The 25,317-nt window shown below is 41.8% G+C and overlaps 1 pseudogene; it reads left to right on the plus strand.

Annotated features, from left to right (window-relative positions):
- The window catches only part of LOC142775051 (CD109 antigen-like), a 58,297-nt pseudogene extending 44,571 nt beyond the window's left edge, over positions 1-13,726 (plus strand).
- The last annotated feature ends 11,591 nt before the right edge of the window (positions 13,727-25,317 follow it).

The raw sequence follows: 25,317 nt of genomic DNA on the forward strand, positions 1-25,317 counted from the left end.
TGTGTTTCACAATAATGAGATCTAGCAAACAATTATATATATATATATATATATATATATATATATATATATATGTGTATATATATATATATATATATATATATATATATATATATATATATATATATATATATATATATATATATAAGAGACAATAATGCCAAGGAAAGTATAGGGTGGTTATTATGGTCTAATAAAACGAACCCTTGAGTATCCACTTCTTTCCCATATATATATATATATATATATATATATATATATAAATAAAGAGAGAGAAAGAGAGAGAAACAGAGAGAGCCAATACATCATCTGTGAATATTGCTTCTCATCCATCATAATTTGCTTGAAACTTTCCACCGTGCTTTCTGTCGATCATCAAGAGTGCAAGAACACCTTATGAACAACGGGAATTTGTCTGAAATAACTTGTCCGACTTACTAACGTTATGAGCTTTCTCTGCCACTGAAATGTCAAAACTATGGAGTTAAAAAGCACTCTTCTCTGTATGCTTAAAACAGCTCACAAGAATTGATTGATTGATATGTGGGATTTACCATCCCAAAACCACCACATGATTATGTGAGATGCCGTAGTGGAGGGCCCTGAAAATTTCTAACCACCTGGGGTTCTTTAACGTGCTCCCAAATGTGAGCACACGGGCCTACACCATTTCTGCCTTCACCATAAATGCAGCCGCTGCAGCCGGGATTCGATCCCGTGACCTGCGGGTCTGCAGCCAAGTACCTTAGCCACTAGATCTCTGCGGTGTGGCCATTTTGCAGCTCACATAAGCCACTATATTCTGATCTCAACATTCTGGTGTTGAGCAGCTAAATATACTGTCCAAGTATGCCAGCAGTAATGTAATGGGTGATAAAAAAATTCGCTTGACGAAATAAAGTAATGCAAAAAGAATCATACCAAGCAGGATTTGGCAGCATGCTGTCTTGTGAAGCGGCACCTAGCCGAATGTTTTTTGTAGCCACCTTATTCTAAAACGCGTCTCTTTTTATTCTCTTGACCATGTCTGAAATGCTAACCTCACTAAATTTTTTCCGTGCTTTCTGTAAAAGCAACAAAACACAACACCTGCAGAGAGAGGCGACATGCTAATAGTACATAAATTGATCCAGCCAATAAATTACACAAATGCACTTCAGAGCTAAAAATTTTGAATGATTTAGATTCGCACATCGCTCTGTCATTATAGGATTGTGCCATGAAACTCTCAGCAGTTTGAGACTTGTGCAACTTTATTCACTATTTGACAAAAACGGTCCTCTCCCCCACCTTCCTTGAACCGGCAAAAAATATGAGGCTTTCTTTTTTTTTTTCAAACTCTCCTGTGCATATTTTTCAGCACTAGTCACGAAAAGCATTAAAGTAAAAGCTTGCTAATTTGACTAACACGATGCCAGCAAATTTATCCAAATTAAACGAACGCTGAATTACCGAAAGTACCAAGAACACAACAAACAACTATATTACAGATTGCATTTTCATTTCCACAATGAACACGCCAATCAAGTGCCTACATTGCATAAGAGCAGTGTAAAAGCTACCACTTTCGTCATTCGCAACAATCATCACGTGAGTGCTGCTGAAGATCGCTGTCTTCATCAAAAACGTGGTCTAACCACCACCACAATCAAGCGCATGGAACATTTTTTTGCCGCAATGATGGTTGCACACTGATTATTCATCCAGATAAATTTCCTACAAGAGCACAGAAAACCTAATACTTGAGAACAGCCGAAAAGCCTTCGGAGAGCGATGATATTGCGAGGCTAGCTGCGACACCTTCTCTAACATGGCAAGAAAACGAATGGGCCCACGAAACATTTGCAGGTATCTTGTTTTGGCGCATCGTAAACACTGTACCGCAAATTCGAAGACGATGAACCTACCTCAGCTCGGAGACCTTTCAGAGTTCTTGACGTCCACAGTATCGCTGTGCAGAAGCTGAAAATCACGGAGCTCATGTCATGAAACATGTGCGATTGCGCGCATCACCTGCGCAGTGCCATTGTTCGCGCGCACACAGCTGCTTATATTAAAAGGCGAGACAACACAACTACGACAGATTGTTCTGCTAAAATTTAGTAAATGCAAAATTCATACGTTGTATTTAACAAGAAAAATCTCATAAGTTTATTACTGAAATTAAGTAATACTTCTATTTTTTGAAATATTTCAGGTCTTGAAAGACTTGCGAAATTGCACGGTATTAAAGCAAACCAAGTTGATCGGAATTTGTGTGATTCACTGATGTGCACAGCTTTCCCGTTTGAATGACGTGAATCTTCAATTTATTACGTAATATGTATGCTGAAAATATACTTTGCCATTATTATTTATTTATTTTACAATATATATACTTTCTTCTTTTTTTCACTTCACTCACTATCATCAATGAGCAAAGTAAAATGTAGCTAGTTTCATTCTGTGAGCGACTGGCGCTAAGCCGCAGCCAGAAGCAGGCTGAGGACACAAAATGTATTCGGAACTACATTTTTAACGGATGTCTGAGAGAGGATATGTTCAGGATATCTCTTTTGGGACATATTTACCTCAAATCGTGATGGGCGTCCATTTGCTATCCTTCACAGGTCCGTTGATGTCCGCGGATGTTCGGAGCTGTTTCGTATGTCCGACGGATATTGTGTTTTCATTGGGAAAGTGCACGTTGCTCTTTTGCTAGGTGAAACTTGTGAAACAGTACTTTAATTGAAGTTTTTACAATGTGTGGAATTGATGGGTGTTCCATGGGCTGCAGAACAGAACTAGAAGAGAAATGAGATAACTGTGAGACAGTGAAATTTTCTTACTTTATTTTTAGATGTTTGCTCTTTTGAGTTTTGGCACATGTGGAATTGCTGAAGGGACACTGAAGAGACACAATGAATTTGTTTAGATTCACAAGCTGCACTCTGAGAAATCTAGTGTAGGCTTGTGTAAATACATACCGTAAAATTTTGAGCAAGCGCCCCCCTCCCCTCCTAGTTATGGGAATATGAATTCGCCGCCCACTTCCGAGAAAGTGCCCCTAATAAAACTGGCACGCTTTCTCCGTCTCTAGCCATAGCCGTTAGTCTTGGCGTGTGTTGGTGTGTTAACGTAGCCAGTCGGTATTTGTTCGTTGTTCCTCGTGGTCGACTTTGCTGCACGATGCCATCGATGCAATCTTACACTGTTGCGAAGAAAATAGAGATGGTTCATTAGCATCGCCAAGGCGGAAGCAATGCGCACGCGACCTCGCGGCACTTCAACATCGATCGCAGGAGGATTCGCGAGGGGGACAGCAAATATCTAGCTTTGCTGCAACAAAACTTCAGCAAGTCGAATTCACGACGCAAGCTGAGCAACGGTGCTTCCGTATTAAGCGGAGAAGTTGACGATGCCCTCTTCGAGGTTGTTGAAAGTGAGTGCAGTGCCGGGCACACTGTCAGCAACAGGTTGCTTGCACAAGAGGCTGTGCGCGTAGCCAGAAGCCTGCAGCTCGAAAACTTCGTAGCGTCAGACCATTATATTGCCAGGTGGAAGAAGCGTTTCGGCATCTCCATGCGACAGGCAGCGAATGAAAGCTAAACGACGCCGAATGACTACGCAGAAGCAGCGCGTGCCTTTCACTTGTCCGTGAACGAGTTGCAATTGATGCATAACTACAGGCCTTTTATATGGCCAACATGGACCAGAAAATGGTCCGCATGGACTGTCCGACATGTCTAACAAACGACATCATCGGGGAAAGTTCTGTCCGTATCGCCAATACTGCAGGTGCTAGTCGAGGATTCACAGTCACACTCGCTGCCTGAGCATCAGGACAAACCTCCGGCCTTCGTTATTTTGAAGGAGCCGAGCGGCAGGATTCCATGGAAAGCTTTCACGAAAATCCTGTTACAGGTGGGTTTCTGTTTCTTTTTTTTTTCTTGTTAGTGGGGGGTAGCGAGATTATGCTATATTATTATTTTTTCTTATAGGAATGTTCTTGTGACAGCATCGAAGAACGGGTAAATGACATCCGAAAAAATTCCAGGAGTAGCTGTCACGGGTGTGCGGTCGAAACAATGACGACGTTAGGTGGTTGTTCGTATTAGACCAAGCTCCCATTCACAAAACACAGGCAGGAAAGAATGCCGTGGAGGAGCAAGAAACGGACATTGCATACGTTCCGGCTGGACGCACAAGCCTATCGCAGCCAGCCGACGTGTAATGGAAACAGTTTTTCAAAGCCAGCTTTCGAAGGAGCGCGGAGGAATTCATGCGCATAGCAGAAAGAACCCCGAAAGGAAATCTGTGGAAACCCTCTCGTCAGGACGTACTGAATTTTGTGGCCGCAGCGTGGGACGCTGTACCAGAGGCAATCATTATTCAGAGTTTAGAGGGCTGCGGAATATCGACTGCACTGGACGGATCTGAGGAGGGCCTTCTACATGGCCGGTTGTCCGGCGTTGGCGACATTCGTCCAGATAATCCCTAGGAACTGCAAGCTGAATGCTACAAGCTGTAGTTTGACACCGACTCTGATAAGTCTCTTGATGGATTTGAAAGTGAATAAAGAATCATCGGAAATTTCCCAATAAAGCTTTTGTTCACTCTGTACATCGCGGTAAGAAGCCTTTATCATTGTTTAGAAAAAAAGAAACGACCGGTCACCATCATGAATATTGCAGAACTTCCGTGCAAGCGCCCCCTCTTCTTCACCGTGGTCATTATCACCACCTCCAGGGGGGGGAGGGTGCTTGCTAAAAATTGATGGTAGTCAATTTAAATGTTACGTGAATTCGAAGAGAATAGGAATTGTTTAATAGAATTAGAATACTATATATCATATAATATAAAGAAAAGAGCATATTTGTCACGAACCAGCTAACCTGCATAATATTTTTTTAAAGAATTGAAACAAGGGTTGAGTGAATGCCATTTTTCTTTGTGGTTCAAAGCGAAAGGAAGCAACCTTGAGTAGCAGCGGGATTTGACTTCTGGCAGAATGCAATTGATAACTGGTAAAATGTGTTACGCTATAAAACTTTGTAAACTTAGAGCATATAAGCTCGTATACCAACCTTTTTCAACTTGGAAAGAAAAGAATCAATGCTAGGCTAATATGTTAATTTAATTTTGAACTGTAGCTTCGTGGCAGTGTGGATGTACTTTGGATTGGTGTTTTTATGGCTTAGCACCCCGTCACAGCAGTGAAACCACTTTTAAAGGGCGTTATTTGCAGACAATCCTGCATTTATTCGTTCATTTCTAATACTTCGAAGTATTCAGCAATTCGATTTCAAATAAAAGCAAATTCAAATACAGCAATATTCATTCTAATATTCAAAGCATTCGAATATTGGTGCTAGCCTTTTCTAATGCCATACGTTTCACTGTCATAAGTTCATTATTAGTGAAGAAAATCAAGGTTGAAGTTACATTTATAAATTTAACCTTAACACTCCCAACGTGACGTCTAAGTTTTTAATGTGTATTTTTCGTGTTTTTGTCACTTTGTCCTAATGAAACTCTCCGAAACTTTATATGCTAGGCCTATTGCCCCCCAGATTACAATATCCCACTTCTATTGATTACAAGCTACATCGGAGCTAGTAGATGTGTTCAAAATTTACGACGCGATGGTTGGTGTGGGAATTTCAAAATGGAATCTCCACCTCCCTTTTCTTTTCTCGCGTTTTCTCGCTTATCAAACTTTGTGTTGTGGTAAGAGTGGTGTTTTGGGGATTGCAAATTCGTACTTTATTAATACAAAAAAAATGTTTAGCTCTTTAGTGTCCATTCAAATATTTTGCGTATCTCTCAGAAGCAAGATTTGATGAGGTTCTGTTCTGAGAGTAACGGTTGAGGTTATGTGTAAAAATATTGATACTGGTGTAATAATTTATCGGTCAAAAAATGTAACTTCATCATGTCTTTTCCTAACAGATACCCAATGCATGAAATGTGATCATCGAGAAAGCACAAGGTACTGGCTTGGCCATTGTTCAGCTGCACATAGAATACAATGTGGACACATGGAGGCATTTGGTCACACCCCCACCAGTGCCCGCAATCGCATTAAACGTTCGCCAATATTCATATGGGAGGAGCAGCTCCTATGTGTCATTTAGGTAATGCCAAAGGCAAGCTTGTTTCACTCTCTTTGATATGGCTCTCATATCAAGATCCTTTGACATTGAAAGGGGTCTTGAACACTCCTCAAGCACAGTTGGAAAACATTGCCGATCTGTAGTCAAGGTTTTGTAATTACTAGTGTTTTCCTGGGTGTTTAGTGCATGCTCACTATAACACCGAACATATCATCAATATTGTTTCAGTGCAAGGATCATGAAAATTACAATTTCATGTTAATACCAGCCCAGTTTGCTTACTTTATCATTTTGTACTATGATCACAGAAAAATGCTCTTAGCCTGTGGCATGTAGAACTGAAAGTTCGGCCACTTTGTTACAGTACTCAAAGATATTTTAACTTAGTGCACAACTATGTTAACACAAGAGAAGAAGGGACAAATTTCAGCGCTGTGGTTTGTCTCTTTTTGTGTCCGCATTGTCGTGCGCTGAGTTCAAATATGTTTAAACTTGTGACATATCGTTATAAACTCTACTTGATCAGATCAAATAGTTTTTACAGTAGTGGATTCATGAGTCAGTGGACTCCAATAGTTCTCTCATTTAATAATAACCTTAAAGGCTTCTCGTTTGGCCTTTTAGGCGGAATTAATAAATTGTGCTTTTCGCTGTGCTTGTACAGAACGAAGCTCGTTCTTATCAATAATGCAGGACAGTACTGCACCCCACCCGGCAAACTTGGAAGACTTCTTCGTGAAAGCAGCCCTGATAACTTAAAGTAATTCAAAGTTTCTGAGACTCCACTGAAGACCGAGCACTGTTGTTCAAGCGCAATTAGAAAAAAATAATTTGACATTTTGTTCCTTTGTTAGTAAAGCAGAAAAAAGGCATCAATCCAGCGCTACTATTTCATATCAAGTCCTTCTGGTTTATTTTGTTTCACTCGGATAATTCATAAGTGCTCTCAGTCAGTGACATTTTTGATCAAATGAGCAGACAATTACCTTGACCACTGATGGAGCGTGAAAAAAAATGAAAAGGTTGTATTTCCATGGTAATAGCAATTGTTACGAAATTGAGACCTAGGCTACCAGTTTGGTACCTCGACTATCAACTTAAAACGAATATTAGCGTGACGCAAAAAAGAACGGGTACCTCAACACTTGGAACACTTGTTGGTTAGAGCTTTTTTTAGTGAATACCTAAGTCGGCCACCTATCGGGTTGAAATAATGCAAGCTAAATGGTTTAGGACAACTTCATGCTTCAGTGAAAAGGATAATTCAGATAAAGTGCCTTGGTTGTAAAGTATTTTACTACACTCAATTCTCACAGTGAAGTTGCATCTTAAATAAAAATTTGTTATATCCAAAAATTTTTATAAGAGTGTATATCTAACCCTATATTGCAAGAATATTCTTTAATTACTTATAACTGATAGTTTGTTATATCTGAGTTTGTTATGTGCAGGTTTGAGTGCATGTAGTTCTGAAAAAAAAATGTTGAACTGTCTGAATTTTTCTACATGTATGCTCTACAATCTTACACTTTAATCAACCCAAATATTTTCATTTGCACGAAGTGGCGTGATTTAAAGTTGCATTTGGAGGTATTCTTATGGAGAGTGATGTGCATGTGGTCTGATAGTAGACGTCGTGTCTTGTTCACTCCAGCTGGATTCGTACTGAAGACAGCCCAAGGAGTGGTATGGCTGTGCTTGAAGTGAACTTGCCGTCAGGTTACTACATTCAGCAGCAGACACTGGATGCATATGTGCAGTCTGGAGCTGTGCGCAACCTTCGGGAAGCTCGATATGAAGAGAAGAAGGATGAAATCTACTTTTATGTATGTATCTTTAACAAGCATTATGTTGACTGTTTCCCCTTTGCATCACTAAAGCAGTGCTCTCAACATTGGTTTTTTTTAGCTTGACACATCACCCATCTGCGTCAACTTCACTGCCCAACGCTGGTACCCAGTTGCCAATATGACATGGTTCCTTTCAATTCGTGTTTACGACTATTATGCTCCAGGTGGATGTTCATTGGTTTTTTGTTGCGACACGGTAGGTTTACTAAAATCAAGTCGTACTCATCTAATGTGCGCATACAGTTGGTTAGTTTGTTCGTTAGATTTAAAAGCTTTTACCCTGCATTGCAAGTGGATAATAGGGGAATGAATGTTAGTGAATTTGTTTTTTTGTGCTACCCACTATTTGAATTCTGTGTACTCCGGATGCATATATCAAACTCGAAGGGGATCATGAATTAGTATGATATATAGTGATAACTGAAAAATAAAAATTTGCATAAAAGCTTGTGTAATGCAAGCAATAACATGCTGATTTGATCATAATACGCTAAAAGAACAAGGTGAGAACTACCTAATTTCAAAGTTACAGCCCTTTATTTCACATGAAAATAGTAGTCCATAAACTTGTCTTGTTTCTTGTGCTTCGTCATGGCCATCAAGTCATCCTCAATATAGTACTGAAACTTTCTAAATGAGCAAATTGAGCACCTTTTCATTGTGCCGCAACATCAGCGAATGATGCTGAGCACCAATGCAAGCTTTGAAGAAAGGTAAAGGTCGTTAAGGGGAGGCATTAGAATCTTCATTATTGCTTGGGTTCACTTTTGTGGCACCGGGAATGTCAGCCAAGATCTCAGCATTGATGCAGTCGGAAACAGCTATGTCATAATCAGCACCAATGAAGTCACTTGCTGTACCCGATTCAAGAGGCACTTGTACATGCCAATAAGTTTCTAAATTCGCCGAGGTGCCTTTCACATTGTCAGCAGTCGTGATGCAACGTAAGTCATCACCTGGCTCCGAGCATGCAAGGAAGCGATTCATGAAGGTGCTTTGCTGCACATTGTTCTAAGCAGCAGTCATTATTTTTATCATGACAAGTGGGTCATTGTTTAGTTCGACTCAAAGGTGAGGAGTTATGAGGCACCAAATGAGAAGTGCACAATCCCACAACACTACAATAAACAATGCTGCCCACAAACAACAAAGGAACGAGCACTCACAGTCAACATCTTGGCGATGGTGATAGCACTTGTGCCTTTGTAGCTGTTAGTGGCTGCCTTGGTGTGAAATGCAAGAAAAAAAGTAGTCTCTGCGCTAGCCTTACTTTTTTCGTGAGAAGTTCATGTAGATTTCTGCACTGTTCGATATAGCCAGTAATTCTATATATCCGAGTTTGATATATCCAGGATCGTCTGTGCATATGAGTTCTGTGGCAGGAAGCTGCTGAAGAAAAGCATCCCCAGCCCATTACATATTGCATATTAGGAAAAGTTGGTAATGAATGTTTGAATATAGGAAGTAAGTCAGAGATATGGTTAAAAGGTGAACTATGACCTTACCTGGAATTCAGTTCCATGCTATATTTGTGATATGACTATTACTTAAAGCAAAGAAATTTCAGTGGACACAGCAATCCACTTAGGTTTTCTTACTCCATCGGGCGAAATTTAGCAACCTGCCTCTGCAGATAATAAATCACACTCTTGATCATGAATCATGTGGTGGTGGTTACACCCTCAAGGCCTTACATCAATGCACGCTTTTGAAAGAGATGTCAATTTAAGCAAAAGCACACGTGCTCCTCTCAAAGGAGCTGCTTTGCCCTATTAGCATAGATAGTGGCGAATGTTTCTGTGTAATGCGGTGCCGTTCCTGCTGAACACAGCGGTAGCAGCATGAACAACAGAAGCATGAACAGCAGACTGAGTACTCCTGTGGAACTTATAGCAAGCGCAGCAGCTGCTGTAAATAAGCCAAGCATCAAGAAGGGGAGGGAGCAAGTAAAAGTAAATAAAATTGGTAGTAGTGATTTTAATGTCACTCCAGATGTCAGCTTCTATATGGGCGAAGACAGGAGAGCAAGACTGCTTGTGGGTGTTCCTAAGGCAGTTGTGATGAATTTTGACGTAGTGGTGTGAAGTTAGGATACGTGCTGATTTCTGCTACCCATAAGGGTGCATGGCGTTGTAAAGTGGGGGAGGGGCAGTTGAAAGAGAGATAGACAAAGAAGACATTTTTCATTTTTCATGTTTTCATGTGACCCACCGCGAGAGACAACCGTCCGCGGAAACCACCACGTGCAGAAGAGATTTGCTCAACTCTCGCCCGCCACCAAAGCCTGGCTTCCACCAGGGGTCACCGCCGGTGCTACCACTCTACCAACAGTGGTACTCAACGCGAACACAACGCCAACTATCGTCCGGCAGTTGTCACCCCGAATTCACGGCTTCTGTGCGAGACACGTGCGCTACGCGGCGCAAACAACTTGACAGAAGGTGTCAGCGTCCCCACAACCTGCACAATATTTTTTTTTATTTATATTGCACCTCTAAGGAAATTTTCAGGCTTGTGTTGATAGTGGGTTTTAGGTTCGAAGTTGATTCGAAGCAGACAGTGATTTTGATGTAATAATTTTTAATCGACTTCGAATAGTATGTCAGACATGTAAAAATAAGGGAATATTTATCATGACTAACCTGCACAATATTTCTTTTGAATTGAAATAAAGGCTGTATGCAAATGCCATTTTTTTGTTGTTCAAAGAAGTCGAAACAACTTTGGGTAGTAGTTTTGATAGGATGCGAGTGATAACCTGTAAGATACTTAACATTTTGAAATTTATTATACTTAGAGCATACACCCCGTCATAACAAGCCTAATAAAATGAGAATTGATTTTAGTGTAACATGTTTCTTAAAGGGGCCCTGCAACACTTTTTACGAATAGCCATGGAGCCAGTAAACATGCTCGTTGCCTCACAAATTCACCGCCGCAAAGTTCCTAGAGTCAGTCCGGTACGAGCGGAGTTCCGAAAATTTGTCACACGCTGCAATCGCATTCTTTCTTCTCGTCCCGATAAAATAGCTGGAATTTAAGCAGGGTAGGCAAAAGAAAATACGTCCCACGCACCTCGTGACCTTGAGCACCTCTTTTTTTTCTTGGACTATGCTGCTTTTCAGTGTGATCGCGCACGTACTCGTGGATAAACGGCAGCCCCGGTAACGACGAGCACGTCGTGCTCAAATCAGCCAATGGCTGTGACCAGAACCGTATATTCCTTCTTGGTTGTGACAAGTGATTTTTGAGCTTGTGTTATTTGTGGTGGGAAGAAAGCAACTTTTTCCTTTGAGAACTTATTCTGTAATACAGGCCGCGTGCTTCACTATAATATTTACCTCGTGTGTTCTCAGTAGCCTCGACTACCAATCGGCAGCTTTTTCTGACCATGCTTGGCAAGTGTTGCAGGGTGCCTTTGAATTTGAAGGGGGGTTTTGTGGCAAAGCGAATTTTCCTTGATTAGGTGTTTTCTAGCTTAGCACTTCTACATTGAATTGAAGTTACTTTTACAAGCGATTACATGCGGATCACTATATACCTATTCGTTTATTGCGAACACTTCGAAAATATTCGATAATATAAATTCGAATCAAAGCGAATTCGAATACTCAACTATTCGTTCGAATATTCGAAGCATTCGAATATTTGCACAAGCCTACAAATTTTATTTCTTCTTTTTGTTCAAAGGAAGTCGAAACAACAGCAGTAGCAGAATTTTATTTTCAGCAGGACGCGAGTCATAACCCTGAAAATAATTAACTTTTAAAACTTCATTATACATGGAGCATATGAGCCATCATAACAAGCCTATGAGATTGGTAAAATAATTGAGGGACCGTCCGACTTTTAAGTACCCTTGGAATGGATTCCCCAAGGAAGCTTATTGCTTCATGAAGTCACCGTTTAGTACGCGCAGAGTTGCGAAGATTTCTCGCACGCTGCAAGTGCATTCTTTTATCTCGTCCTGACAAAAGCGCTGTAGGTTAAGCTGGGAGGGTTGGCACGGCGAAAGAAAATACGTCACGCGTGCTTTCTGAGCTTGAGTCATTTGCCAAGAGAACAGAGCAATTTTTACCTGACTTTAAGATTTTATTGTAAATTGCTTGCCGCGTGCTGCGCTTTAAAATATGGCTCGCGTGTCCTCGGTGGCCTAGACTACTAATTGGCAGCGTTTTCTCACAATGCTCAAAAAGTGTTGCAGAGCCCCTTTGAATTCGTAGGTGGGCTTTGCTGCAGAGCGTATTTCCTTTGAGTAGGTTCTTTCAAGGTTTAGCACCCCTACACTGTAGCGAAACCACCTTCGGATTAATATGCATCTATTGGTTCCTTGCGAATACCTCGAAATTTTCAATAATTTAAATTAGAATCGAAGCGAGTTCGAATACCCTACTATTCATTCGCACAAGCCTAATTTCTCCTCATTAGAAAAACTAGTGGGCGCCCGTCGGTACTTGGATTTAAACCTAGTAAAAAAACTTGTTGTTCGGCTAGTTGTTAGATAATTTTAAAAAATAATTTGAGCGCAAACACATTCACACACACACACATCCAGAGTGCTGTCTGTGTTTGATGCCTGGTTGTGTGTGTGCGTGAATGTGTCGTGTGTTTGTGCTCCAATTAATTTTTAAAAACCCAGAAACTCATGCATTGAAAGCTAATGCTCTATTATTTACCCATTACTGTTGTTTTAGTGCATTAGTACGATAGAAGGACAGTTCACCTTCTCACATCATAGCATTACAACATTTCATTTGTTCTTGTCTCAGCTGCTACCAAAGCATATTTACTTAAAAACTCAACTTGCTGCTCAAACTGACAGATAACGAGAAGGGACACGAGAAAGACCACATACAACCAAAAGTTTATTTTCGTTTTATGAAACCAATATATAGGAAATCAAAATGGCGCTACCAGGCTTGCCTGGTAGCGCAGTACATTGTATATATATGCTTGCCTAGACATACAATATATAAGCAAGCCAAACTCGACTTGCTGCTAGTCGAATTTTCAAGTATGAACCAACTAGTCTGCAAAGAAGTATTGCTTCAGCATATTTACTACTAGTACTTCGAAGTTATTGCTGTATAATGTCTATAAACATGGATCGATGGAAAACGGTATTATTTTTCTGGTACAATAATGGCCCAGGCGTCCCATGTCCGGTCTACAAACAGAACTTCATAACTTTTTGTAAAACACCAAACTTTCTGACTGGGTCTTGTGAGGAGGCCCTACACAAACTTTTCAATTATACCACTTGTTGTTCAATATTATAAAGTCACCTGTTATTGTTATATGTAAATAAAGTTATTCTTGAATATTTCAAGAGCAGACTCCATGCACACTTAAGTTGAAATACCACGCATGACTCCTGTATGAGCCGATGTTTCTGCATGTATGTGGGTACATTACTCACTGTTTCTTATCCTTCCTTTCAGAGTTGTTCAATGAGACAATGTTTGCAGTGTACAACTTGTATGCACTCAGCATCTGCCATGTGTGTAGCTCCTACCAGTGCCCATACTGCCCAGTGTTCAACAATGCACCAACATCTTTTCGCCCAAACCAAGAGCAAGCTGTGCTGTCTCTGACTGTGCTTCTGACAGTGCTTTGGAGGCATCTGTTGAAAGGGTAGCTGGCTGTTGTGGTGCAGTGACAGTTATTTTTCTCAAGCAACAAGAACAAACTATCACAAAGACATTACCATCGCAGGTGTGCAGTCTGCTTCAGTCAGGACTTCATTGTGCAGCATGCTGTGGGTTTCCTGTTGGGGCTGGTTCCAGGAAGACACAGCCTCATTTTCCTCGTCCTTTTTTTTACTTTCCCACCATCAGCAAGGTACATTCTGTTCAGAGGCGGGATGAATGTATACCTTCATCACTGAAACGAGGTATGGGGCAGCTTGAGATTGCAAGTTTGTGCATTGCTTGGCTCAACGAAGATGCCCATTGGAAAAGGCACCGGTCAGTCAACACAGTTTTCATAGGCGCCTTTCTTTTTCATGTGTTTGTATTTTGAGCATGCGAGTTTCTACTACATAATTTTTTTTATTTCGCCCTTTGCAGAGATTGTCAACTGCTTGTGATTTTCAGATTCGTGATTTCAAGCATTCATTTGCATAGCAGCATTTCTTTTTCATTTTTGCCATTTAATCTTCAGAGCCAGGTTTTACTTTAGCATTCATCTGTTGTGAACATCTAGTAGTAGTCATTAGAGTTGCACATATCGAAGCAAGAGTTGTGCTATATATATGTGTTGAGTGCTTGTTTAGTTTTGCATTCTTTTCATATGCAGCATATGTCACTATCATAAAACTCTAGCAGTGTTGTTAGAATTACCACTTGCTCGAAGACACTGATGATGGCAGTGATTGTTTTAGTTGTGTTCATACTTTCATTTTGTTTTTCAGAATTTGAAAACAATAGTCGTCATTTGTGTAAATTTAATCAACTTCACAGAAGGCTGCTGTAATTCAAGGAAAAGAATGTTCACTGAAGGCAGGTCAAGCGTATCATCTTCTACTTGTACAAGATTTTGTGCGAAGTAAATTATTGCTACATACGGTTTTCCACTGATGAAATTGACGAAGAACGTACAGCGCGAACACAAGACGGGAATACTAAAGATGGGACACAGACAAGTATTCCATCTTTAGTATTCCCGTCTTGTGTTCGCGCTGTACGTTCTTCATCATGCAATACCAACTAGCCCAAAGTTTCACTCTTCTATGAAATTGACATTGTTGTATATCATTTTGCAATACCTGTACGTGTCATACAGGTATGTATGTTGTTAGAAATCAATGCAGGAGTGAAACCTAGAAGAAACCAGAAATTCTGACTTCGAGTATTCAAGCCGCTATAGTTTCAGAACTCTTGTTGGCAGCCTCCCATTGCATCTATCTGCACTGCTGTTTTTGAGGAAGGGTGCAATTGTAGTGTTTGCACTAAGCAACTGCTTGGAAGATATGACGATTTAATTAAAAAGACCAAAACATCCTAGCCTATCTTTAACTTCCCTATATTTGTCTTTCCTTCTGCAGTAAAAGCGATTATTGGAGGCTGCAGCTTTTGCATTGATGTCCTTTCCCTTTATTGTGACAAATCTTGCAACTTGCTCACTTGTTACAATAAGTGCATCTTATCTAAAATTATACAAAAGAGCATCTTGAGTCGGAGTGAATTATGTGCTACATAACTCCTGCAACATCGCTCTGTGCTACATCACTTAATATAAACATTGATCTTGGAAAGCTGCAACAACCAACAAGTCTAATGGTTGGGGTAGGTTGTTATTGTATGTTTGAATGGTGCATGGAACAACTAAGTCCTGCAGGATTACTTGAAGGAATAACATAGGGAAAGTTCACTGAGGCCTGAATATGATTCTCTGTGCTATTCATCCTCCTGTCTTGCCAAAAAAGAATACTGTAAATACAGAGACATAAGTGTGTTTGTCCTTCCCTGTGGCTCTTTAATTTTAGGATTTCGAGATAGAAGCTGCCACACAGGCAATGCACTCCTGTGTGAATGCAACCATACTGTTGATCTGAAATTAGATTGTGAATATGTGGTTTATCAAGTTATTTTTTGTAACCATTTGCATTAGTCATGTCAAATAACATTATGGGATAAAGAAAGATAGCTTTTGTATGTGACTTGTACATGCACAAGTGATGTACCAAACTCTGAGTACATTTGCGAACAGCATATTTAAGGTATAGGCGACATGACTGCACGCCACTGTAGTGAGGCTGTCAAAACCAATATACTTATGAAGCAGGGGTAACTGTGCGTTATTCTACCGCCTTTAATTTAGGCACTGCAAGCAAACAAAAGCCTGGAATGTAGATTAGTAAGTGGTAACCATTTATGCAGTGTTCGAAATCGCTGCATGGCATAAAAACAGTTGAAATTTTATGCGTATGCGAGTATTAGAAAATCTTCCATGACAAATCGGACGGCATCCTATAATGTTCGGATTTGCCTTTCGTATTCATAAATACGAAAATTTTCTAACAGTGCACAAACATTTGATATTGTCAATGGCACCCAAATAAACAATATGGGCAATCGATAGATAGGTATGTGGGGTGTAACGTCCCAAAACCACCATATGATTATGAGAGACGCTGTATTGGAGGGCTCCGGAAATTTCGACCACCTGGGGTTTTTTAACATGTACCCAAACCTGAGAACATGGGTCTACAGCATTTTCGCCTCCATCTAAAATGCAGCCGCCGCATTCGGGATTCAATGCCGCGACCTGCGGGTCAGTAGCCGAGTACCTTAGCCACTAGACCGCTGTGGCAGGGCCACAATATGGGCAAAAGTATTAAAATTTATGCCTGGAGGCATAATATACGCATGAAACATGACTTCCACTGCACAAGGAGTGTCACTCGTGAAACCGGACTTTTCCCATGTAACATAGCGCACCTGGGAATTTTACTGGTTTCGACTGGTATTAACTTGGACCAACTAGTTCGAACAGGCAACCAACTGGTCACAGCAATGAAGCAACTGGTTTCAGCTACAAGGCAACAGGAAGGCATGACCAATTGTACTGGAAGTAACTGGCCCCATTTTTGGATGCAGCTAGGACTTTAACTTGCTCTACTGGAAGCAAGTCGTTCCAGTTCACTAGCTGCATAAGCATCATTCGCAATATATCGTTGCCTTTCTTCTTTCTTTCTCTCTCTCTATATATATAGTACTGTGCAATATGCTTAATGGTTCTCTGTACACAATTCACTTGCGGATTTGTTGCTAATTAGATGAATGCTGGTATGTGAACAATCGCTCTCATGTTGTGGACGTACGCATGCTTGCGACGCTTGAAGTTTAACATCCTCGGTCCACTGATGCGTAACGCGTCATGGCGCCATAGGAGATTGAAAGTGAGAGGCCCGCGAATGAAGTGCTGCGCCAAATGAGCCATTCTTCGCCAATATGATCTGCTGCGCATTAATGGCGATTTCCGCGACAATTTCCAATTTCAAGTGTAAACCGCCAAATCTAGCCGATTATTATCGTCGACCGATCAACAGTGAGCGTTGGCTACGCAAAGGACGTGGGTTCATCAGTATCCAGTGTAGTTCTTAGTAGTCCGATCATATTGTTTTCTGCTCATTTATGGGGCTTTCTAGTGCTCGTCTCATCGCTGTTATCACCGTGGTTTTCCCGCAAAAAAGGTTCCACTGATATGAGCAACTGGGAATTATCTACTTATACAGTAAAACCTCGATAAGTTGTACCAGCCGGCAACGCGGCATGATCATGCATTTAACGGCAGTGTGTTTTTATAAGTACAAATGTGCATCTCTTGACATGTGTCATCGCCACCAATAAACAAATGCTGCATGTATACGACAGCAGATATTACCCAAAGTACCCACCAGAAAGTGTTCTTCATTTTCGCCAAAGTGCGTGAAAGATACTGGGCTGGCATTCGCGCACGATCGTTTTAGAGTGCGCAGTGGCGACGCCAAAGAGCATTTCGAAACTATTAGAGGGCCCGAGATACGTAGCAACTGAAGTAGCGACAGAACGGACACAATCGACTGTCCGCATTACATATGAGCAGTTATCTACTGTGATATGATGCTAAGCGAGAACTGACAGTTTCATTGAAATATGGAGCGGTCGCGTGGACACGGATCATCTCTGGTTAGTTGCGTGCAGCGCGGCACCTATTCTGCCTACACCGTCGCTGACGGATGGTTCGCCGTACCGGGCGCGTGGATTTTCTATGTGAATGTCTCATCCCCGAAAGAGTTGATTGACTCTTGGGCGAGTATGCACGTCCCCACTTCGCTCCATACTGAACACAGGTGAGCAGTGTAGTGTGTTTAATTAGCGTGGAGATAAGAAGCTTCCACCAAGCGAAATGCGCCGGGGTTATCTATACTCTGTCTCACACATCAGTTACAAAGCTTCGGAGGCTAGCGAAATTCCTTGCAGTAGATGCGTTCGCGTAAAAAAAAGTTCCATATTTCTTACCACCCCGAGTGTATTTTTCTTTTTGTTCGAGGCTGAGTATTGAATGAGAATGATTTGTAGCGCACGTGCGCACATGCACACACCTTTGTGGGTGGTAAGTCTTATCAGATCATTAGTACTGCTGTTGAGTGAAAACCATTGGAATTATTTTTACCAGAAGTAATTTTGATTGGCGATTATTTTTTAACCTAGACAGCTGCTCCAGAACTAACTTGCGTTGCTCCAAATCACACCTCTTGTTGCTTCAAACCTGCTCCAAAACTCCCCTTTTACTGCGCCAAAGCTGCTCCAAAACAGTATTATTCCTGCTCCCTGAGCTGCTCTAAAAAACTGAAGTCCTCTTCCCCCCCTAGAGTGGAAAAATTAGTTTGGCTGCAAGGGAAGCAATTATGTACTTGGAAGCTACAAATTGCAATTTATAGTGGTGTCATATGGGCACTTTTAATCGCGATCACTGTCGATCTGGATTAACCATGATCCAGTTTAGGTGCACGCTGCTACACGGTTACTTTTAATCACGATCAGGCGTGATCCGGATCAAGATTATCGCGATCTGCCTGAGAGATCGCAATTTCGCTCTCGTCTCCACCCCCTAGCCGAGCTTGTTGAAGGCACGATAAACGAGAAAAACGAGCATACATAATGCAATAAAACACTTCAATAAAACAGCTAGATGTTTATAAAAAAAGAAAATTCTAAATTGCTCAAATTGGAACAATATTTGAAGTATTGCCTATTTTAGGATTCCCGTCGACGGCATCTAGCTATGGGAGAAGCAGACGACAAGCAGTCGACCGTTGCCTTCAGCGCTTATTTCAACGTTCGCCCCGATGGAGCTGTTGGAGCAACTCGAAGCAAACGGACTATTAGTGCCGCGAGCTTTTCCACTACTTCGCAACGTACGCACACTTCGTGGTCGAATGAAGAGACCTTTACAGTAATTGACCGCTGGCAGGAGTGACTGGACTTGACAGCTGGCAGGATCCACTGTACTTGAGGTGCCAAAAGTGCACCGCTGGCACGTACAACGATATCGACGCTTCCTTGCCACAACTCAAATCAAATCCTATTTGTAAAAAAAATCTTGCTATATAATACTGTTCCACTGTGCACCAATCATAAATAACATTCCCGGCTACGTCACTACTCTGTAGTGGTCTATCTCCAAAATGCCCGGACCTAAATCCTTCCGAATCGCAATCCATACTGCACAAGCGACGATGTGATTTCCCTCCTTCCCGTTAAAAAAAAAAGAAACGGCTTGGCTACGGCTTGGTCTGTGTGGCCGTTTAACTATTTTCGAAGCGCTCTGCGTAAATATTTAAGCGGTTTTCACCACTTTAGTCACCTGCAATTAAATATAAGGCGATTGCGATAGTTCCATTAGAGTCCTTTGATTTTGGTTTCGTTGAAGAAAATGCTGGCTGTATTAATATGCACTTCTTTTTAACAGCAAAAAGGTAAACCTACCGTGCAAGGGATCTGTCAAGCCAGAAAAAGGGTGAACGCGAAATGCTTAGCGAACGCCGCTGATCGAAACTCCTGAAGTTCGCGGCATTTTCACGTTAACTTGCTCCCTTTCTTGACATATTGTAAGCAAGATGTTGACTCGGACAGTACGAACTGCGCTTTGTCATAAGTATAAAAGCAACTTTATCGCCTTGTAGAACAGCCATACACTCAATCTAGCAAGGATTCAGAACATTTTTGGGATGCTTTGGAGCAACACTTACTTCTGGAGCAAAAATTAAGAAGTGACATTCACAATACCCGTTTTCGCTTTTTCATGCTATAGCAATGAAAGGTGTAGAGAGGAAAATTTTTACCACGCGAAACATTTTTTTGTAAAAGATCATAAATTTTATATATATCCATATGTATATATATACTATTTAGCAAGGCGCTGGCCTAAATTGGCACAGAAAAAATTCGACGCTGATGGCGCAGCGCATGCCCGTCGTCGAAGCGCGCAATAACGATTCAGTGGCCGCATACGTGTCGGCGTCGTTCGTTGTAAGCGAAAAATGGGCGTCGTGCGTGGGTGTAAATTACATATAGATGCAGATAAATTAGTGATATAAAAATGGGCCGTCCAGCGAGCCGCGGGGCTCGTAGCTAATGACTAGGCTGAGGCCCGCCCCGAATCAACTGCGCGGAACACATTATGATGGTGATAATGATGCCTTCAAATATTAATATAGTTCCTCTTCGATTCGTTTTAAGGATAGCGTATAGTCTTCGATCATCATAATTTGGGCATCAGCATCACTGTTTCGTTTTATTTATTTCCTTATTCATTCCCCTCTTTGGTCAATTGACCTGCTTGATGTTTTTTTCGACGGCTAAGAGCTTCAGCTGTAATAAAAAAAAAGTGGAGACTTGCACGACGCTTAAGAATGTCATCAGGAAGAGGATTATCATCATCATAATAGCTTAATTTCGACTTCTTCGTCGTGTTGGTATTTCATTGGCGCACGAAAGGTCACCGTGCTACACACCTATAGCTTTAACACTGGTGGAAGCCTGTTTTTGTTCAACAAGAACAGGCTTTCATCAGCGTTTCAAGTATAGCACTGCGACGACTCCTCGTATTCGAGCCCCGCAGATTCTACGCCTGCCGTCCTCCCAGTGCACCGCGTGAGACAGCACATGTGGATGGTGCGTTAGTACTCAGTTTCGCATGGGCATGCACTAAGTTTGGAGCCCTAGGTACGTAATCATTCCGGGTTACAATATGCACATCGCAGTGAGCCTCGACGGCTTGTTCACTGCGGATATTTTGACAACTTAAAAAAAAAGAGCAGATTGCAATAAAGACAGTATGGGCACTAATCAAATGTTTTATTACTGAATTGGGAGAAAACAAACAGTCCGTCACCGGCGCTGAAAAAAAATTTAATCCATTCAACTATCTACTCTACATGTTGCGGCAAACCAGCTGAAATTCACACTCCCGCAAACACATTGCTGGCGGACGCAATCTGCGCCCTTCATTTTCACGTGAAATACCTCCGACAGCTTGAGTGCAACCGGCTCTTTGCTGCGCCCCAGTAAATGTGCTTCATAAAGCATAGTCACCAACCATGTGTTACGCCGTGCGCAGAAAGATGCGGGCCCTGATAATTAGCACTCGACAGGTCATGCTCATGGGCAAGTTGGTGGACAAAGATGCTCCTTTGGCTGATGTATGATTTACCACAGCTCAATAGCGATTCCCACATATCAATGTTCAACACGATTGCCACCTAGCCTATGAAGAGTAGCTAGTTCTACGAATAATTTAGTGGTATTGTCAAGTTGCCTACGCACAATGGAAAACTCGTCAAAATGCGGAACGCACCTACACGCGCTACAGTGTGTTTGTAACTAGCCATCGCCACCTTTCCTTATATTGTTGCGATGTTGCCTGAGCTGATGATTAAGACATCACCACATTTCCCTACAAAATGTTTACCACATGATAGGGAACCTGGTAAACGACGCCTTCTTTGCAAGGTATGTAACGTGCCCTATGATTCTTACTGCAGCCAATTCATCCTTGAACATCTTGATTACTGCTTTTACATACCCTGTTACTTAGGTCCCACATAAAAAGATAGATGTAGACAAAAAACCGAACATTTTTCGTCTATAGAAATCGCCAGCATCTAACCATACATGATTAAGAGTGTCTTTTAGTCATTTACTTGAGGCCGTGAACTACACGCCAACGTTTTCCCGAGCACCCACTTATATGCTGTCCGATATCCGGTGAGGTAGGCTTAGTGGCAAACTTATTTCGGCGATCAGGACTAGCAGCTCGTACATCCTTGCTACTGCTTGATGGCTTTTTGAGCAGGCATTCTGCGTACGCAAGAACGAGATCGGGATGACCTGCTTGCCTCAGGCGAGGTTATTTTTTTTAGATTGGTGGCTCTTCGCGAAGAGATCTGAACAAGATTTGCTGGGGATTTTATCAAGACAGTACCGTACAATGTACCTTTTTACCACCATTGAGTAAGAAGAGTAAAAGCGGCTTGCTTCCCCTCGGTTTGTAAGACCAGCACGTGTGCTTTTCGTGGAAAGGAAATGGTACCTCGAGGAACCTGATTGTACAATCCTCGCCTGGAAGCTCATGGGTGGGCACGAGTGCATGGCTGTAAGCAATCCCGTAAGAGTGTAATATGTTAGCGGCTTCAGACTCGAAAAACCTTTCTCACGCTTAATGAAAAAAAGACAAAACAAAAGAAGACGGTGGTCATCCACACATATAAAACATTTGAGATCATGTTAATTGTGCGCTGTCGCAGTGCTCTAATGGCTAAGGTACTCGGTTGCTGACCCGCAAGTCACGAGATCTATTCCCGGCTGCGGCGGCTGCATTTTCGAAGGAGGCGCAAATGCTCTAGGCCCGTGTGCTCAGATTTGGGTGCACATTAAAGAACCCCAGGTGGTCGAAATTTCTGGAGCCCTCCACTACAGCGTGTGCCATAATCATATGGTGGTTTTGGAATGGTAAACCGCACATATCAATCAATCATGTTACTTGTGGCGCAAGGCTTGGAACATGAAGGCAGGAAAGGAAGAAATACGGATGAGTGTCAACTACCAACTATTTATTGACTGCAACGGCTGCAAGCCAAGTACATTCCGAGCAGGCGCAGATATGTGAAGAAGTGAGGATATACTTGTTAATCTGAAAGTTGTGTTTAAAAAAAAGGTTAACTCAAATCCATAGAGCACAGCTGGTGTGTCACTGTCGCAGGCGGACTCCTTCCTTCTAATGTTTAACGTCTCTAATCGCTCCCTCGCCGTTTCATCCCTGCTCTTGCTTGTAATCTTAACCTGCGCGAAATCTTGCACACATGATCACGACTGAACATGCACCACCCACGAGCTACTGGGCGAAGATTGTACATCTTCAGCAAACTTACACGCCAACTCGCCCAGGAAAATGTTTTGCTACATTTAAGAGCTTTTGTGCCTGTAAGCCGCCGCGAGAAAACTCTGTTAAGACTGACAAAAAATAAATTGCTCAAAACAGGCGCAATACACGATCCAATACAAATCAATTGCTTTTGAGTAAAAGGTTTACCATCCCTTTGGATGTAAGTCGAATCGACGTACAAGGCTAAAATATCCAAAAGGTGACTGGCTGATACCTGATGCATCTCTAAAACATATCCAGCCAAACCCTTCAAGGGCGTCCTTGATCCACTTGAGAAAAGCATCACCGGGCAGAGAATAAAATTGTTCTTTAACATCTACAGAGATGGCAAAAAGGCCTTCGTTAGAGTATGGGTACAAGGATCCCAAAACATCCAGAGACTTCTTCAAAATGGGTCGTACACTTCCAATATATTACGCTTATGTTAAAGAAAAAGAGCCAAGGCCTTGTGCTGCGTGCTGCGTCTAAAAATAATGGGAAGTTCCGGCTTTTGCGTTTTCAATGTGTCATTTTTTTTTTGCATTTCACGATTTCCGCCAGCACGATATCTATATGAAGCACCTCACACAAGCCATTTGCTCTCTTCTTGATACTTGACATGCGCACATCGGCACGGCACTCAAGCACAGCAGAAACTATCTTGTTGCCTTTCGAAAGGAAAACACTATACATTAAAGCAAGATCATATTCCTTATCCGCGGCCGATACACGTAACAAGTTTTCTTCGAGATAAGACTAAACGCGTTAGCAGGAATATTTGAGGATGCCTGCTAACACTGCTTCAGGACGTCCACTTCTTCAGAGTTGCATCGCGCTTCTTCTAAATCCCCCAGTTGACGGGAGACACAACGCACACGTGAAAGCATTTCATGAGTGCATTATCTTCCACCACAAGCTTGGAACCATTGTCCTTTGGTAGCTCTGGAGGCTCATGTGCCCAGAGCGCCCAAAGCAAGCGGCTTCAGGTACATTCCGTCACCTGAAGTCAGCAGAGTGGAGATAAACACGAAGATGAAGTTCTGCCAGTTCCCCTCGAAGAGCACCGAAGCCAGCAGCTTTCGATACAGTTGAGCTTGCCTGTAGCACTCTGACTTCAGAATATCGGTAATGTTTTTTCCATGTCCCATCAAAGGGAGAACATCACGGAAAAGAGCTGTCGTATATATTCGCAGGGAGCAAACCGTTGCAGATGCAGAATCAATAAGAGCAGGCTCTGCACAAGAAGCAGGAGCAATATCAGCGTGATGGTGGAGGTAGGATCCGGATGAACACCTAGAAAGGGGCTATTGCACGCAGAAAACACTATATATAGGAAAGTAACCCTTGCTGAATCTAACCACCTCTGCAATGAACTGAGCGCGTTTCATTTAGAGGTGGCGCCATCAGGAGGTATGAGGGATGTTCAATTCCTCTTTTACCCACTGAAGGAATTCACTTGTCGTGGGTGCCCCCTCCTCCGGTAAAACAATCCTGGACCGCTCCTGAATTTACTGAAGCGTGGTATACAGCCCCATGGACAGTGGAACCGCCATCTCAAGGTAGTTCGGCGCAGCGTGTCGCATAAATAAATAAATATATATATATATATATATATATATATATATATATATATATATATATATATATATATATATATATTGATTTGTGGCGTTTAACGTCCCAAAACCACGATATGATTTTGAGAGACGCGGTAGAGGAGGGTTCCGGAAACTTCGACCACCTGGGGTTCTCTAACGTGCACCCAAAATTGAGCACACGGGCCTGCGATATATATATATATATATATATATATATATATATATATATATATATATATATATAAATATATATATATAAATATATATATATATATATATATATATATATATATATATATATATATATATATATATATATATATATATATATATATATATATATTGTGTTGATGTTGAGGGCTCGGGGTGTAATAAAACGTATTTATTAAAGGGCGAACCTGTGCCCACAACTCAAAGGGACTATGGTCGTAGCACGTTACAGCAGAACACCCAAAGATGTCTCCTTCTTCTACTTCTTCAAGAAGAGTCCCAAGCGCGTGGCGCACATCAGCCGAGGCCAGCTGGGTTCTCGTGCTATCATCATCGTCTCTGCGCAACACTAGACGGCGCGCATGTATGTCCCTGTGCGCGCGGTGATGGGCGCATTGTTTGAATGCAGGCACTATATCGCGGCATAATCCCCCTCGTCATACGCACCGTCCCGATGCGTCAGGCAATGAATAGATTCATGGTAGGCGTCACTGGTCTTCCGGTGATCTTTCATAGTAAGGGTTCATCTGGACTACATGTACAACCTCTGTCGGGTTGCGGCGTTTTGAGCTGCCGTGTATAGCGGATCTGACTTGGTAAGTTACATCACTTACACGATGGAGTACTTTGTAAGGCCCGAAGTAGCGGCTAAAA

Source organism: Rhipicephalus microplus, chromosome X, assembly GCF_043290135.1.
Source record: "Rhipicephalus microplus isolate Deutch F79 chromosome X, USDA_Rmic, whole genome shotgun sequence".
In the NCBI taxonomy this organism is placed as follows: domain Eukaryota; kingdom Metazoa; phylum Arthropoda; class Arachnida; order Ixodida; family Ixodidae; genus Rhipicephalus; species Rhipicephalus microplus.